Genomic DNA, 16,744 nt, shown 5'->3' on the forward strand with positions numbered 1-16,744 from the left:
GATAAGTAAGGTCAAACTCAGCGGTTTCTGAGCAGTTGCACCAGGGAGGAGCGGGGAATGATTGCTTGTTGGCTTCCAGAGGTGGAGAAGTATCTGGAGCTGGTTTGTGCCTTGGGTGCTGCAGACTGCAGTGGGGGTCAGCAATGATGTCCTGCAGAGGCTGGGGGCAGGAGGGCGGTGAATGGCATAGCAGCGTGCTGTTGGTGGCTGTCATCTTGTCACCTGTTAACCAGGCAGGGCAAGGTAGTGAAAACATCCCACAGGTTTTCATATTTATCAAGTGTTGCATACTCCAAAATGGTTGGCATTTCCATGGATAAAATATGGCTGCTGGCAGCTATCTGTTGCTGCTGTTTGGGAGATAAAAAGGGAGAGGAGGGACTTCCAAAAAATCATGATGCTTCCAGGTAAGGAAAACCCAACATGCAGCTAGCTATAAGGGAATGTACCCAAGCTGTCAGTCTTGGAGGTCAGAGAGTCCCAAACCAAAACTCAGAAGTACAGCTTTGGTGGCTGTGAGAAAATCAACTCCTGCCTGGACGCGCGGCCTGCTGGAGCAGGGAAGTTGGGGAGGGAAGCCCTGCACTGTGGCGCTCATCTGTTAGTGCTCTGATTTATTCTCCTTGGCCCTATTATTCTTGGCCCAATTCAAGGCTCAAGGTTTTGCAGTTTCCCCAGGGCTCAAGTTGCTCTCTCGTGGCTGGGGGCCACCACACACCTTGAGTTTGTTGCCGGAGGGCCTGCCTTGCTCTTGCAATGCTGATCATCACCTGTCTGAGCAGCTTTGCAAGGTTTTTGTTTTGCCTGCCTCTAGCTTAGGGCTTCCTGCACAGACCTCTCCCAGTGAGATGACTTCCGTGCCTTCTCCTTTGGCTTGCTCGTCTTACTTGCTGCCGTCAGTCCCCTGTGCGCTGGGGTAAGATCTGTTGACGTATCCTGAGGCTAGAGTTACTTTCTGTTTCCGAGTAGTTCCCAGGGCACAGATTACAAGTGCTGTGATAAAAACGTTGAGTTGGATATCTTTATTTTTTTTCTCCTGTGATCAGGTCTTTCATCGCTTGCCTCTTGCTAACCAGGGAGCTCTGGGAGCTGGGCACATTTCAGAATTTCCATCCACCCCAAAGCTGCACAGATTTAGTCCAGTGCAGTGTTTGCCGTTGGCCCCAGCCTTAAGAGTCTTAAAGGTCTCCAACTCCCTTTGACTTAGGGAGTAGCTGTGCAGGCTCAGCATTTTGCCAGAGCTTGTTGGTGGACCAGAGCACCTTCCAGTTCTGCTTTTTGCTTGTGATGAGCCTGTATATACATTGACTTAAAGTTGCAGCACTCTGGTCCACTTGATGCTTTTCCCCTTCTGGTATCTCTTGCCACTCAGTGCTGCTGTTAACGTGTGATGAGAACTAACGTGTCTGCAGTGTACAAAAGAAACAGTGTGAACAAGCCCCACGGGCAACAGAGCTCTGTGAAATAGGTTCATTGTAGGTGTAAAGCTGATGAAAGGGAACGTTAGCGCTCTCTCCTAAGGAGCTGCTGTATCTTCTCTATTGAAGAAGGTGTCTTCCAGGAGGTGTCGGGGAGCAGAGACTAGTCTCTTGAGTGATACACAGGATATCTTTTGCTTGGGATCCCTAGGGTGCAAAGACCTCTGCATGCCCCATCCTGTTCCTGCCAGGTACGTCCCACCAAGATGGGAAGCCGGGGATTTGGGTCTCCTTTCTGTTCCCAGCTTCTTGTGGGAGGGCACGGGGAATCCTATAAGACTGTTCTGCTGGATCTCTTTTGCCATTTCTTTCTCCTAGTTTCTTTTCTGAAGACTATCCAAAGACATGAATATTTTGTGATGGACTGTGAAGGACTTGAGATTGAAAGCTGTGAAATGCACATCAGCCACTCCATAAACATCAAGAGACGCTGTGCAGAAGTGCGGCTACTTGAGTTTAGCCAATTCTGTATATCAGGTGATCCTTGCAGATTTATTAGATGTTTCAAAATGGATTTGAAAAAACTGGATTTAGTGTTTCTGGCGATTCCTTGAACCATCTTGTTTTTCAGCCAACTTGCATAATGTGCCAGTCATGGGCTGCAGTGTATCAGCCAACTTAGCAAATGGTTTTATTTATAGCTGAAAGAGTGAAGCCAAGGAGTATAAATCCTGAAAAAAAGTATAAACTGTATCGTGGAAATAATAAACTTCAAATTCATGGAATTTCTAATGTTCCACTGATGACTAAAAAATCTGTTTAATGGCCGCTGAGTGATACTTGACTGCAAAGCAGAAACCCCAAAGTTGTCTTAACTCAACAGTGATATTTTTTAGTGTGTCTTTATGTGCTGGCGCTGAATCGCTCTGTTGAATGATGGAAAGTTGACCTTCTCTGCCGCATTTCTGCAGCGACCAGATAATATTTCAGATCACAGCTTCAGTTTTTCTGTTGATGATCTATAGCTGTAGCCCAAGACTTGCTATTAGATGCCGGGCTGTTTATCTAGAGGATCAGCCGTGTGCCTGGCTAACTTTTGGGGGTGTGGAACACATTCAGTGCAGGGGAAGGAGCTGACGAGTGGACGGCGGATCCTGTGCTTTCAGAGCATGGCTGGTCAGCTGAAGGAGGTCCAGCCGCATGTTCAGAGGTACCAGTATGTGCTGGGCCTTGAGAGGTAAGAAGATCTGGACAGTTGAAGAGGCATCCTCCTCCATCTCTCCTTTCCAGTGACATTGCTAATGATAGTGTATTTTTAAGCTGGTGACTGTTGCATTCTTTTCTGAGGTGATTCATTAAAGTTTAAGGACCTGATTGCACATCCGTTTCTCCTAGGTCAGTGTCAGGGCAAATGTGTTGCAGGGGCCTCCTTGCTGCATGAATTATTTATGTGGGAACATGTAGGACTGGTGTGTGCATTGAGCAGCTGTTGGTTGGCAAATCTGTGTGTAGGTGCGTTGTCCTGGGCGGCGTTGGCCAGGGGTTGTTTGCCACAGCTTGAGCTCAGAGTCCTCTTCCCAGGTGGGAGGTATGGAGGGGGATGGTGACAGCAGAAACCATTGAGGCTTCACGGTCCCCAAGGCAGGGGGTTGCAGTGTGATGTTTTGAGCACGTGGGTGCTGCTTTGTGACTGCAGTGGGCTCAGGGCGCTTGTGTGGCCATTCCTCCAGCCGGGCTGACCGGCACCGATGTACTCCATGGCAGCCATGGTGTGTCTGTGCCCACTATATCTGCAGGCAGTGGTGGAGCCTTCGGCCAGATCCTGGGTCTCTCATGGTTGAGTGCCCCTGGCCCAGGACAGGAGCTCTCCTGGTGCACCAGGGTCATTACTCTTGGTTGCTCATCAGTTCTTGTGCTTTGTCAGCCTGGACCAGCCTGACATTTCGTGCATGTCGCTGCTACATTGCATTGGAGAGATGGTCTCTAAAAACCTAGTTCTATGTTATTTATTTAATTTAATTTATTTTAGGGCTGAGTTCAGCTATGCAAGTTTGCAGTTTCTCTGGGTTCTGGTGATTGACATTGTGTTTGAACACCGCATTCAAAGCTAATACTTCTTGCAGATGCTGAGATAAGTATCTGTAAATCTTTGCTTTTACCATTATCCCCAATTTTCTTGTGCAGTGCCTGCTGTCACCATATAAGAGTATTTATCCTGCACATAATCTCATTGGAAAATAAGGCTTTGAAACAGAAAGGAAAATACACATTTCAGGTGGTGTTAGAAATGTCAGTCCTGGATGCTTAAACAGGCCTGATTGCCTCCAGGCTTTGGGGCATTTGGGTTTTCAGCCCCCTATTGTTAGATCTAAAGCTGCTTATTGGAGTCCAAACAGGTTAGAAAGACATCTTGTTCTTCAGATCCTCAGAAGTCTGCCTCTCCCCCACGGCAGGGGATGGCCTTCTTACAGCCCAGCCAGTCAAGTTTTAACCCTTGGCTTAGACAGCACAGGGCCAAACAAAGAGCCGCTGCTTTCAGATGGAGCAGGATAAAAAGCTATTATTTCATAATAATACTCTGCTCTTCCCTTCCAAGGATTTCCTAAGGACTTTACAAATATTAAGACCTGGGCAGTCACCTCCATGGCTGAGAGCTGGGGAAGTGGCTGTGTGTGGGCATCTGAAGGGTTGGACACGAGGCACCACCTCTGTGCTGTGGAGGCTTCAAGCCTAGAGGTCCCCTGTGCAGCTCATACCTGTAGGAGGCCAAGGTGTAGCAGGGCAATGAGGACCTTTGGGGCCAGGAGAGCCTCCTGATTTGCATTACTTTGTACCTATTTCCTAGCTTTGTTCCAGCTCCTTGGCCCTTGCCAGTCCTTGTTGGGTCTTACATTGGGCTGGTGGCTGTGGGATCAAGGATGCTCTCTGCACCATTCAGATTAACTCCTTCATGCCATCCCTCAAGCAGGGAAGAGGGGAAGATCTCACTGTTCACTTAGACACCACTATGGAGGTGGTGGAAATGGAGCTGACATTTCCTGGGCTGGTTATACCCAACCCTCTGACACCATCACAGCATCAGGTGGGTGACGGGGTGGGATTGAGGCATCTTTGTACGGAGGCAGGTGCTTGCAGCCCCGTGTCCCAGTGGTGGGAGGAGAGATGGGGGAACAGGTCTTCCCTGTAATATATGGTCCTGTCTTCGAGTGGTTTAGACCCATCTCAAGTTAAAGATGGGAACTCCTCTTCCCAGTGAGATTGCGAGTCTTTGCTCTTTCATTCACCTTTCCTGCCATTGTGCTCCTCTAGGGCACAAACAGGAGCTCTTTTAGGTTGTGGGGTTTTATTTCCCCACCTCTTCTTCAATTGCTTCTTAAAATTGGCACCTCCAGGGACATTGTGCGCTCTCAGCTCAGCGCCTGGTATTTTCTGCCCAGCCTGGGGCTGGCTGTCGCTGGCAGTCAGTGGCAGCGGGTGAGCGATGCTGAGGACCTGCTGTTCCCATGGGTTGGGTACTGCTGCAGAGGGAGCACAGGGCACTGCCCTCTGTGCCCACACAGCATCCCTCTGAAAAAGCTGCCTCTGGCCAGCATTGCAAATGGGTGGATAGATCAGATACTGTTTTCTCCCTCAAACAGTGACAGTTAAGTCTCTTTCCTTTGCAGGGACAATTAGTTTCTTTCCTTTGTGAGAAGTTTGGTTGGAGTGGGCTGACCTCTCTTCATGGAAGGAGGGCCCTTGTCCCTTGTGTCCCTGGGAGAAGCCGCAGCATGGACCGTTTATGGTTTTTCCTTTTAACGCAGTGACGGCGGCTTTGTTTTCTACATTTAGTTTGCATCTAAGACCAGGACATGGCTCATGCTGTGTCCCTGATCCAGTGTTTAAAGCTTTGCTGTGATTTAAGTTTGGCCTGGGCCCTGCAGGGTTTAGCTTAATTTTTAAAGCTCTCAATGTGAATAATTCCTCGCTGAATGCAGATCGCAAGAGGGGATATTGATTTAAAGCTTTAAAGCTGGTGGTTATGGATTTAAAAAAAAAAAAAAAAAAGAGGAGGAAAGAAGGAGATTTACTGTAGTCAGAGCTGGTTGCCTAAATGTTAGTCCCTTACAGACAAGCTTTTGCTCAGCTAGGTGTGGGAGTGGCAGGGAAGCCCAGTGAATTTTAGCTTTGAATTGTTGGCTCCTGAGAATCAGCCCTGGGATACAGTCGGATTGCGATTGCCCGTGCCAGGGAAGCATTTGCTGTAACTCCTGGGTCTGGACTTTGTGCAGGCACAGACATTGCTGTGGGGTCGCAGCAGCTGACCTGAACCTTTCCCCAGGCACAGGGGATCAGGAGGAGGATGCACTGGGTCAGGGTGATGCTGCAGCACATCTGCACATGGGTGTAGCTGGGGTGGCAGATAGGGAGCAGTCAGCAGAACAGGGATGTAGGGGTTCGAAAAGAAAATCATGGGAAAGGAAGCTTTGATAGAGAAGATGCTATGAAAGACAGAGGGAATTAAAGGCAGGGAGTATGTGCAGTTAGCAGGCAGGGCTCTGAGGTCACTAATGCTGGTTATTTGGATTTCAAAGAGGATCCTATTAGTTACTGTGGCAGAAAACCATTAATCAGTGGGGCGGGAGGCAGGAGCTCAGGCTGGATGGAGAAGTCAGTTTCCAATGTCCTTGGTGTCCTGCCGGGCTGGCGCTGCAGAGCATCCTGCACAATGATGGGTTTGTCTCAGGCAAAGCGCTTCCAGCCAGAGGTGCTGGGCGGGATGGGGAACAGTGAGCCCCTCTGCCTGAGATTGGTGGAAGGATACAAGGATGTTGTGTCCATGCAGACCCCTTTGCAAAATCCCATCTTGCTGCTGCTGCCCCAGGAGGTGCTGAGCTGCTGCTCTTAATGAGTGCAAAACCCAAGTTACTTACCTTTGGCAAGCGCCCTGTTAAAAGTTTCTTGTCACTATCCCACAAGCAATAAATGGGATTTGGAAGAGGATTTGGGGAAAAAAACAGCATTTCCAGGTCTGACTGTTTGTGATCCCTTGGAAGTACAGTCTCTGGCCTGCCTTTTTTTCCTATCAGGAGTTTTCACATGTGCCCAGGAGCCATGCCCAAAGGAGCTTTAAGCACAGGGCCTGAAGCCACACTGAAAGTTTGTGAGCTGGACTTGTACAGCAGCCTGGTGCTAGAACCACTTTAAAAACCTCTGAAAGAAGCCTCTCACTGTTTGGAAGGGCCATTTGCTGTAGAACGATGCCATAAATAACGTAGAAGGAGACTTGCGAGTTGTCAGAGATGAGGTCAGGGAAGGCTGGCTTAGATAAAATTAAGATGTGGACATGGTAGCTGAATCTGCAACAAAACTGGTTTGGCAGTTTTTCCCCAAGAAAAGTGGCCGAAACTTCCTCGTTTGAAGTGTTTAAATTTTTGCCAAAACCGGTTTATCTGGGATTTGATCTAACGCTTCCTTTTTATTTAAATCCTCCAAATACCATTAGGAGGAGGATACTTACCAACAATTGTTATATCCAAACTCCAGAAACTCCAGTATTCTCTTCTTCTACATTTGGATTTAAACCCCTAGTTTGACCCATTCAGACTTTGAAGGGACTGATAAGCAGAGATTTAAAAAAAGGGCAATAAAAATGGTCTTGTGTATAAATAATGGCCATCGCTCTGAGAAACTTGATTAAGATCAGTGAGATCAAGTCTCCGACTGGACTGAGTATGCTTAAAATCCCTAATTGTCTGGCTTTTTGTCTGCAGCATGAAGTTTATAAGAAAAAGGACAACTCAAGCCTACTATTTCAACACCCCTGGCATTCATGAGTAGAGCTGGGTTTCAGAGACTCCCCTGCCTTGTTCTGGCTAAGTCCTTAAAATGGAAAGCTGGAGATTAACGTGGTAGGCCTGGGGTCATCCCGTTGCAGAATACGTAGTCTCAGACACACAAGATCTTTTTCTTCAGACGTCCCTTCTGGTTGTGATGTTTGAGCCTTTGCTTTGCGCCCTGGCTAAGAGCAGCGTTAATCATAGGACTGGAATTTGTGACTTAACTGAAGAGGCGTTTTAATGCTTTTCCTGTCATCGATCAGCAGGCTGGAAGCCACTGTCTTGGTGGTGTTGTCACGCTGACCTCTGTGATGGTGCTTGATGGGTTCCCATCCTCCTGGGTGCCTCCCAGCCCAGGAATGCCTTCCAGTGTGCCTGCTTTCTCCTTTCAGATGGGATGCTCTGAACTTGGACCCCCCAAAGACAGAAAAGAGGCTTTTTGTGCAGCCTGCAAAGGGCTCTTCTGTCTGCAGCAGAGCACGGCAAAGAGACCTTCCTTCTGAATCTGTACTTCTAGAACAAAAAAAAGCCCTTGCATCAGAACTTGCTATTTATATTTCTAGCTTTGAGACTCCTCAGCTGCATTATTAATGAAGCGTTTACCAATTAAGATAGATGAGTCTGCTCTTGAGGGTGTTTGTTAAGGTAAGGTACCTTATTAGCATATCTGATAGATACAGTGCCAGGTGCTGATTAAAACCTCATTGACTCCCTAGGGACAGAAGTCTTGAGGAAGTAAGGTGGAGAAAGTTGTCCCGTTTCCCAGCTTTGGCTGTGCGGGGAGCAGGAAGAGGAGCTCAGCATCCCTCCCCGAAGGCAAATCCCAGACCTTGTGAGCAGCTTGAAACAGGCACAGGGAGGAAATTAATCAGCCCGGATCAGAAATTCCAATAGCTGGAGCAATGCAAGTGTGATTAATGCCTCCTGAACACAAGAGGTGGAAAGATGCTGGTTTTGCTGCTTTTGCAAGGCTAGCAGTCTGTCAGGCAAGTAATGCGTTTCTGATGTTGACCCTACAGGTTTCGGAGGTCTGGAATTGATGCTTGCCTATTTTACAGTGATTCGGCAGCTCACTAAATTAGGTTTGCAGGCAAAATGATACTGCAAGGAGCAGTCAGCCCACATATGAAACCAATTTCCCTTTGAAACAGCACTAAGGAGGGCGACCAGAAGAGAAACGAGATCATCTTTAGGTCTCTGATGACCTACAAGAGCTGAGAAGTGTGTGTTCGCTTTCCATATTTATTATAATATGGCAAAGGAACTATATTGTAGGCTTTAATGATCCACATGTGAAGAGCATCTTAAAATAGACTTCAGATCTTCTTGGAACATACATATGTGTTTATGATTTTATGGCTATAAAAATACATATTTACTGAATACATGTACTTTGTTTCTCCATATGCTAAATATAGTCATGTATGAAAGTTATATAGAAAATGTAATTTTCCCCTAAATTATCCCGCTGTCAGTCTGCTTCGATTTTAGCGTTGGCAGAGGCGAGGCGCGAGTTGAGATGGGTGCTGTTGTGCTGCCGAGCAGGTGTCTGGAAGCAGTTTGCCTGAGGATGGGGATTACTGGAGGCGGGGTTGGTGGCACCAGCTATTATTAAGATTTGCCCAACAGTTCACAATATAAGACCCTGTTTTCAGTTTTGCTTGTAATTTTGTCAGGGTTTTAATCATCCACGCTTTCAATTTCCATGCAGGATGTTAGCCTCAAACTGGTTGTTTTTAGCCGGGGGGAAACAGCAGTGTAAAATGGTCCTGTCATTTTGGAGAGCGACCTTGGAGAAGAATCTTCGTTTTGCCCCACTGAAAAAGTCCAAGGAGCTTTTCTTGGAGCTTGCTATCAAGTTCAGTGCAAGAGGAAGGGGGAGGAGGTGCCCATTTTGCGAGATGCCTTTGCTTCCCCTCTGCAAACGTGGCCAAACCGATGAAAAGCTGGAATTTGCGTGTGCTCAGCAGAGATTTCTTTGATTCCAGTGGCTGGTAATTACCCGAGTCCCTTCACAATGAACAAGGCTTCTTCCCACATGGCTCCCTGGGGAGGCAGGGCTGGATGCTGGCCATCCCCAGCCAGTGGCTCCCTGCGTGCTAGCCTGGGGCAAGCTGCAGCAGAGCAGGCTTTTCCTCTAATAGCTGCTGAGGGGAGCTTGTCCTAATCCCAGCTGGGCAGGCAGGTGGGACTGGGGCTGGCAGGAAACATGGGAAAATGGAGATGCTCTGGGCAAAGGCAGAAAATGGGATAGTGACTGGAGGAGGGCTGGGAAGAAGCATGGGATGGCGTTGTGCAATAGGGACACAGCAGGTCAGTTTGTCTCACTCCAGTATTTCCTAATTGTGCAGCTTGAGAAATGGCCCTTCGCCGTGTGCTGTGTCTCCAGCGTGCAGCCTTTGCAGAGGTCTGCAGAGACGCTTGCACCACGTTTAGGAGATCAGCAGCTGGTTTCTCTAAAGAGGGCCTGAAATGTAACTGTTGCTAAAATCAGTTTTTACAATAACCACAAGCACTTTAAAAAAAGGATCGTTCCTCTTGCAAACTGCAGCTCAAGTAGTCACTTTAAAATAAACACACTTCCGTAGTGTCTGCAGTTGGGCCTGGCTGGAGAGCCTGGAGTCTGCCTCGTGAGAAGTGTCATGACGCTTGAGTTCGGTTTTGTTCGTTTTTGGAGTGTTCTGCTGAGAAGGAAGGAGCCAGGCAGGCAGCAGAGCAGTCCCTGGGTAGGATCTGAGATGGGAGGCTCCACCATTCCTATTCCCACTCTGCTGGGCTTGGAGCAGGAATTTGGAGAACCCTGAGAAGCAAGTCACCAGCAACGTGTCTCTGGACACGAGATGGTTGAAGAAGATGCTGTCCCTTCATTGCTCATTCCTGTCTGCTCATCTGGGACCCCATCGTTGATGGATGCGAGCGCTCCTGGTTTGCTACTGTAGCAGAGCGAGCAGGTCAGTTGAGTTCTCTTGGACCTCCTGCTTCCTGACTTGCTTTTGTCCTAAGATGGCAGCGTGGCAGGATGCACCACTGTCTGTGGTGATGTGGGACAGCGCCACTGCAGATGTGCTGAAGCTCCAGAAATGACCACGGTCACTCCAGCACATAAAGGAAGACTTCACATTTGCACCCCTGAATGCCAAGGAGGAACCTGCTTCTTGGGTTTGAACCATTGCTGCATCCAGCTGCCAGAGCAGGAATTTATAGCCACGGGGAATGCAAAGTAGCAACGTATAAACTTTAAACAGTGTGAGTGGGTTTTTCTTTCATAATCACGGTTTGCTGTCAAAGGGGCATCATGGTAGAGGGCTGCCTGCCTGCTGCTTTGGCCTGTGTTCCCCTGTCACGTGTGTGCCGTGGTGGGGTTGGATGCTTGTGGGAGCAGGTGAGTCCGGCTGGGTTTGAGACAAGTTTCTTTCCTCAAGGATGTGATTTACTGAGAGGCAGCAGGAAGGAGAGTTTGTCGGGGAAAGCCTGCATGAAATGGGACTGCATTGTGGTATTCCAGCTCTCCCAGGGGGAGCTGGGTGGCTGGCATGCTTGCCGATGTTTTCAAGAAGGATTCCTTGTAAGCGCTTGAGGAACATTTGCTCTAAATTCACAATCAAATTCTTTCTTCTGTTGTACAAAAATGCTACCAATGAAAATAGACAAGCGCTCTGGGTCATTTCCAGATGCCCTTAGTGAGGCAGAAGTGTTTATTTTTTATGGGCCAATTTTTGTAGTCTACCAGAACGTCTTGTACTGTCTAATGCTGCATGGAGCAATAGCTCTGCAGTGTGTTTAATAAGAGCAATGTGCTCTCAGGGATATTCAAATCAAAGTTGGTTTCCTCACATGTACGTGCTCGATAGCGTGTGTTATAAAACATCTGGGTCCAAAATTGCGCTAAAGAAATCAAACAGCCAAGTCAACCTGAAAGTCGTACCAGAGCTCTGCCTGGAGAATCACCATGTGCAGCCCTCTCCTCTGCTGCAGGGACCTTGAGCAGATGGCCTGGCTGTTTTTTATTCCTTTTCCTCCTCCTCAGGAGCTGCAAGTCAGGAGTAAAAATCAGCTTTGAATTTTCTGTCAGCATGAGGAACCGCAAGTCAAAAAGGGGCTCTCTGGCCGCGGTTCCATGGCTGCGTGGGAGGTGAAGAGCCCTTGGCTCTCCTGTCTCTGCATCCGCCCTTCTCCTGCTGCAGTTCTTGGCTTTACCTTCCAGGTCTGGACCGCCTGTTCCCGGTGGTGCTGGAGATGGTGTAGGAGGACGTTGGTGGCAGCAGCTCCACCACAGCATCCCAGCTGTCTTGCATTCCTCCAGCCCAGGTTCCTGTGTCTTGGGGGTGTGCAGTGTGATGCTGCTGACTCTGCCCTGCTTTGGGGCCTCTTGTGCCTTCCACCTGGTCTGTGACCTGCTGGGTGAGTGTATGCCTCTGACGTGAGCGACGATGGGTGTCTAGGGAGAGAATATATGCAAGGAAGGCTTGTGTGCATGCTTCCTCAGAGCCCTCACTGTGAGCTCTCTTGCTGTTGGGCATACTCCTGGCAGGGCTCTTTCATCAGCCCCACAAGGTATGGGGGTTGGTCCTCTTCAGAAAGACCCTTGTCTGCCCTCTCTGCTTTTCCTGGGTTCTCTGCTCATTTGCCATGGGGAAGGAGAGCGACAGGACAGGGAGCAGATGGAGGACTGTGCTGCTCCAGCTGGGTTCGTCGGTCATGGCACCACAGGTTGGGGCACGGTCACTTGGGTGAATTTTCTTCTTTTATTTGACCTTAAAAAAAAATCTTTCCTTATGGGGTGGGTTTTTCAGGGAATAGTCCTCAAGATTTAATGTTTCCTATAAGAAATCCGTTCAACAGTGTCTTTTATCAATGGCTCCTGTCCTTCGAAATTTCAGTGTCCCTGTCATCGGCACGTCCCTGTCTGGTGTGACTGGGTTAGAAGGCTTTGCTGCAGAGATGGAAGAGGGCTGTAAGCAGCTCCATCTCACTGAAGGAGCTGGCAGAAAAAGCATCTGTCGGGGAGCTGCGGTGCTTTCTCTGTCTTGGCTATGACGAGGATAGCAAGACCAAGAACTTGGCTTTAAGGGTTTCGGAAGTTACTCTTTGCAGACTGGAAGAACATCTCCCCCTTGGCTTGGAAAGGCAACGGGTTGTGTTTTAGACGAAGCCTGTTCAGTGCGGCTGGCGTTGCACCATGTACAACAGGGAAACCAGCTATCTCCCATTTTAAATAAGGATGGGAGATGCAGTGGGAATCGGCCCTGGAACAGGCTGCTTGTTCTTGGCGTGGGCAGTTTGCCTGTGAAGCATGTCAGTGTGGGTGAGGGAGCTGGGAGGGGCTGAGGGGCTCATGTCCAGCGCTTGCATGGGGTCGTTCCCTTGGCACCACATCAGTAATTTGAACGACATTGAATTACTTGCTGTTACCTGCTTGTGGATGCTGTAAAGCAGTGCTTAGCCCTTCCCAGTATGGCTTTCTGAAAGGACCCAGCCCCAAGGATCTTGGACCTTCCTCCCATTCATGTTGACCCTGTATGCTCTCAAGCTGTGTCAGTGCACGTGGGGGTGGGCTGTGTCTGCAAAGAGCTGGGCTTAAGCCGGAGCTTCTCCAGTCAGTGCTGGTAGGTTGGGGTCCTCTGAAAGGCTGTCCCTGTCTCATGCTCTTGTACGTGCTGTGTGTGCTTCATGGTGGTGCTGGGAGGATCAAACTGAAAACATTGGGCTGACCAGAAAAAATATTTCCCTAGAATGCAACACCTGGGTCCCCCCACCCCATGACTGATGTGCTAGGAAACCAAGGGCCCTTCCCTGTGCTTGTGCATCCCAGCTGTGCTCTCTCCATTCAGCAAGAGAAGGAGATAGAACAGGGTCCTTTTGGGGGAAGCAGGGGAACTTGCTGCTGATAGAAGTCCCTGTACCAGCACAGTACAACTGCAGACTGCACTGCTTTGGTCTAATTCGTAATGTGCAGGTGGCACAATGGACCGTATGCAGCACCACTCAACCATGCAGCTGGGGGTGTAGTGGTGGAGATGGGTTGTTTCTTGTCCGTGCAGCTGAGAGGGAGGAGTCCTGCTGACTCCTTCGAAGATGCAAGCCTTGGTGTGACTGCCCTGCTTGGGAGGCAAGCCAGCCCTTCGGTCTGATCCACTTGCCCTCATGTGTGTATGGACTGTCAGTGGGAACAGAGGTGGTGCAGAGCATGGGGTGAGGCTGGTGTGCCAGCAAATGTCCCAGAAGACTTTGTGCCCCTTCTAGAGGGGCTTCATGCTCACTGCAGCCAGAAACTGGACAATACATCCCCTACTCGACCTCAGGTCATTTTTTATACAGCTCAAATGTCGTGTGCTGAGGCTAAACTTAGCAATGTGGACAGAAATCATATGGGTTGTGGTGAGTCCATGCTTTACCTTGCAGTGTAAGTACAGTCAAGGGCTTTCGTCAGGAGCTGGATGGCTGAATAACACTTGAAGGAGAAAATGTTTGTGCTAAGACCTGGTGTTAGATCCCCAGTTCTGAACAAGCCTTGCAATTGTCTTTATTTTTTGTGTGTGTGTGTCTGCGGAGCGAGAGCAATAATTAATGCAGAATTGCTCTCCTGGGTTCTGGCAAAGCCAATACTAATTTTCCGAAGTCAGCTCAGAAGAACTGAAAGCGCAGTTTTAGGCAGGGTTGCGGGTCAAACGTTTCTCCATTTGGCTCCTGCTACTTTGATTGTCAAACATCACTTGGAGCTTTTCAGTCAGCATTGAAGTGAGACTGTCAGTCTAAGCCGGGGAAGTCCTGGACATCAGATGATTACATATTCCAAAAAGTAACCTTAGCTTGACCTTGGGAAGGGGGGGTTGGTCAGCATCAGATTTGTATATTTTTACACAGCTTTTCATTTTTAACTTCTTACAAATGGGCTTTTTTCCTTTACAGATTTTTCTTTCTGCAGCGTTTTGCAAATGCACCGGTCATTTCCTAACAAGCCAGACTTCAGCTTGCTCCTTAAAATGCCCCTGTGAGGCCCAGAGGGGACATTATCCTGGCTTTGCAGTCGGGGAAACCAAAGCCCAAAGAGGACGAGAGCTTTGTTTCAGAGGTGCCGGGCAGTCAGGATCCTCATTACAAGCGATGGGAACTGGGGTGGGTTTCGGTGGTACTGAGTCTCCAGCCCCTGTGAGCTGGGTAGAAGACCCCAGGCATTTGGAGGGCTGGAGCTCCCATCTCACCCAAGTGCTGTTTGCCAGGAGAATGCTCGTCTTGGAGAAGCATGGCGGGGGTCGGTGGAGGGGTCTGTGCCTGGGACTGGTGTGGGCTGGGTGGGTTGCTGCCATGTCAGCTCCCCGGCAGCACAGAGTGAGGGTGAGAGGGATGCTCGGAGGCTGCCAGCCGGAGGGGCCGGGAAGAGGTGAGTGTTTTAGGAGGGGACCTGGGTCGCTTGACAGAGCTGAGACCACACAATGGCTGGTGGTTTCACGTGTGTCTCTGGAGCGGAGAGGGGTGATGAGATACATACCGTTTGCATGCCTGTGCTCTGGCTTGATGTGGTCTCGCAGAGCAAATCAAAGCTTTTGCTTTGAAGGCAGTGGAGGGGGAAGGGACTGTCTTTGTTCTGCTCTTTGGAGAGTGCTGGAAATCCTTCAGCCCAGAAGACTACACCCTTCATTACCCTCTGGGTTATTGGCCCCAGATTGGAAGTATGGCTCTGTCATGTGAAGTATTTGATTATTTATACAGTTAATGTTTAACAGAGTCAAAGTATTAGAATTAAACAGGGGACGAGCTTCCAACTTTGCATGGTTAAGGGCTAATAAAACTTCTCTGATCCAGTGTTGTCCTTTCACCAGAGGGTTTTTTTTTTTCATTAGCTTTGGAGTGTTGAAAAGAGATCTCCTGTATTTGAGGTAGATTGATCTGTTGGCTTCAGACAAAGGGAACGTGCAAAAGCGTCAGTTGGTGCAGGTGCAGGCGACCGAAAATTTCAAGGTGAGTTTAGTTGGCATCTTCAGTGGCAGTAGCTGGGTTCAGCAGCATCTGCCTTGGAGACCGAGTGATGCCTGCAGCCCGCCCCGGGTGCCAAGGAGCAGAGCGCAGGCTGGGTGAGCAGTGGGCTGGGATGGGAGGTGGAGGGCAGCAAGGGGCTGGACCGCCCGGTGCTGGCTTTGCTGCTTGCACCAGCCTCCGCCGCACTGTTTTGGGTGTTGACTTGCTGCGGGAGAGCCTGGAAGTGTGGACTGGTGACACTTAGGTCATCGCATCATCCAGGGGGGTTTGAGGTGGGATAGCGTTTCCCAAGTGTTTGGCATGGGGATTGCAAAGGTGTGCCTAGGGCAGCCCCCAGGGCTGGCGTGGTCCGCAGGATGGTAGGAGAAGGGGACAGTGGTTGTGGCTGGCTGAGCTTAACAGTGTGATGGGATTGATGTAGCAATGTGTTTGGTTTTCGTTTCTTTTTCGTTTAGTTTACTCAGACTTACTGGTCTGGTGGTGTCTCCCCCCAGCATACTTACTATCCATTGCCCAAATCCAGTGACATCTTTTGGCACTGAGCTCTCAAAGCTGCACCTCTTGCCAGTTAGGTGATTGGAGATGGTGAGCATGCTAACATGGGTTTTCATATGTTTATTGAGGGGAAGACTGAGGAATCGGGGCATTGTGGCATCCTCGAGATCCTGCAGGGTGGAGTGGATGTGACTGCTCCAGAGGTTTCCTCAGTGCTATTGCATTTTAGGTTGATTTTTAGTAAACCACCAGGACCGAAGGCAGCCATGACTGCGAGCTTGCCACTTGTATTTTAGGTGTCCTGATTATCTGCTGTGCATTTTCTCTCCCTCTTATCTCCCACGCACTCGTGCCTGCACAAATGCCGAGTATACTGTGAATGTAATTTGCTTCTACTTTGGCCTGGTGTATCGATGTGATTGATAACTCACGTTGTGCTGGCGACAGCCATTTTTAATCCTTTCCTTGTGACTGGAGAAACAGGGAGGGATGTATGAAAGCAAGGCTGTTGGAGTGGCTGTTGCATGGGTGGAAGATCCACAGATGACGTTTTGCTTTTGCAAACGTACATCGTGAGTGTGACGGAAACCCTGCTCCTCATCATCCTTCCTACCATTTCTTCTCAGTGCAGATGATGCAGGAAACTGTACTAAAGAGTTTTGTGCCTCCAGTTCTGCCTGTGGGCATCACCTGCTCATTGGCTGGATGGAGTGAGGCGCTGCTCTCAGCTCTCGTGAGGGGTATTGGTCTCTCCATCCACGATGAGTTTGTTTAATGGAGTGGTTTCTCCAAACAAGGAACTGAATTGATTTTAAAAGAATACACCTTCCCTGCAAGATGTCAAGGTCATGATCCATGAGAGCAGCCTGTAGACAGATGTGTTCATCACTAAGATATACTAAACTTTTATTTTGAAATTTCTAGTCTTATTTACATTTCACCTGCTAGGTCCCAAATGTGGTGCTTCCTCCCCTTGAAGACGACTGAACCCTTGACCTGCCGTAGAAGGCCTGTGGGGTTTCCATCTCCTGCGGA

The 16,744-nt window shown here is 49.1% G+C and overlaps 1 protein-coding gene across 2 annotated transcripts in view; it reads left to right on the forward strand.

Moving 5' to 3' along the window:
- Window positions 1-16,744, forward strand: part of ZSWIM5 (zinc finger SWIM-type containing 5) — a 100,202-nt gene that overhangs the window by 40,127 nt on the left and 43,331 nt on the right. The window contains exon 1 of one of the 2 annotated variants that reach the window (XM_056356266.1): window positions 15,049-15,196. The exons of the other annotated variant lie outside the window; for it this stretch is intronic. The gene's annotated coding sequence lies outside the window, so the exon portion shown is untranslated. Of the gene's footprint in view, window positions 1-15,048; window positions 15,197-16,744 lie in introns of those variants that run through there. 2 annotated transcript variants of the gene reach the window in all.

The sequence above is a fragment of the Falco biarmicus genome, chromosome 11, assembly GCF_023638135.1.
Source record: "Falco biarmicus isolate bFalBia1 chromosome 11, bFalBia1.pri, whole genome shotgun sequence".
Lineage (NCBI taxonomy): Eukaryota > Metazoa > Chordata > Aves > Falconiformes > Falconidae > Falco > Falco biarmicus.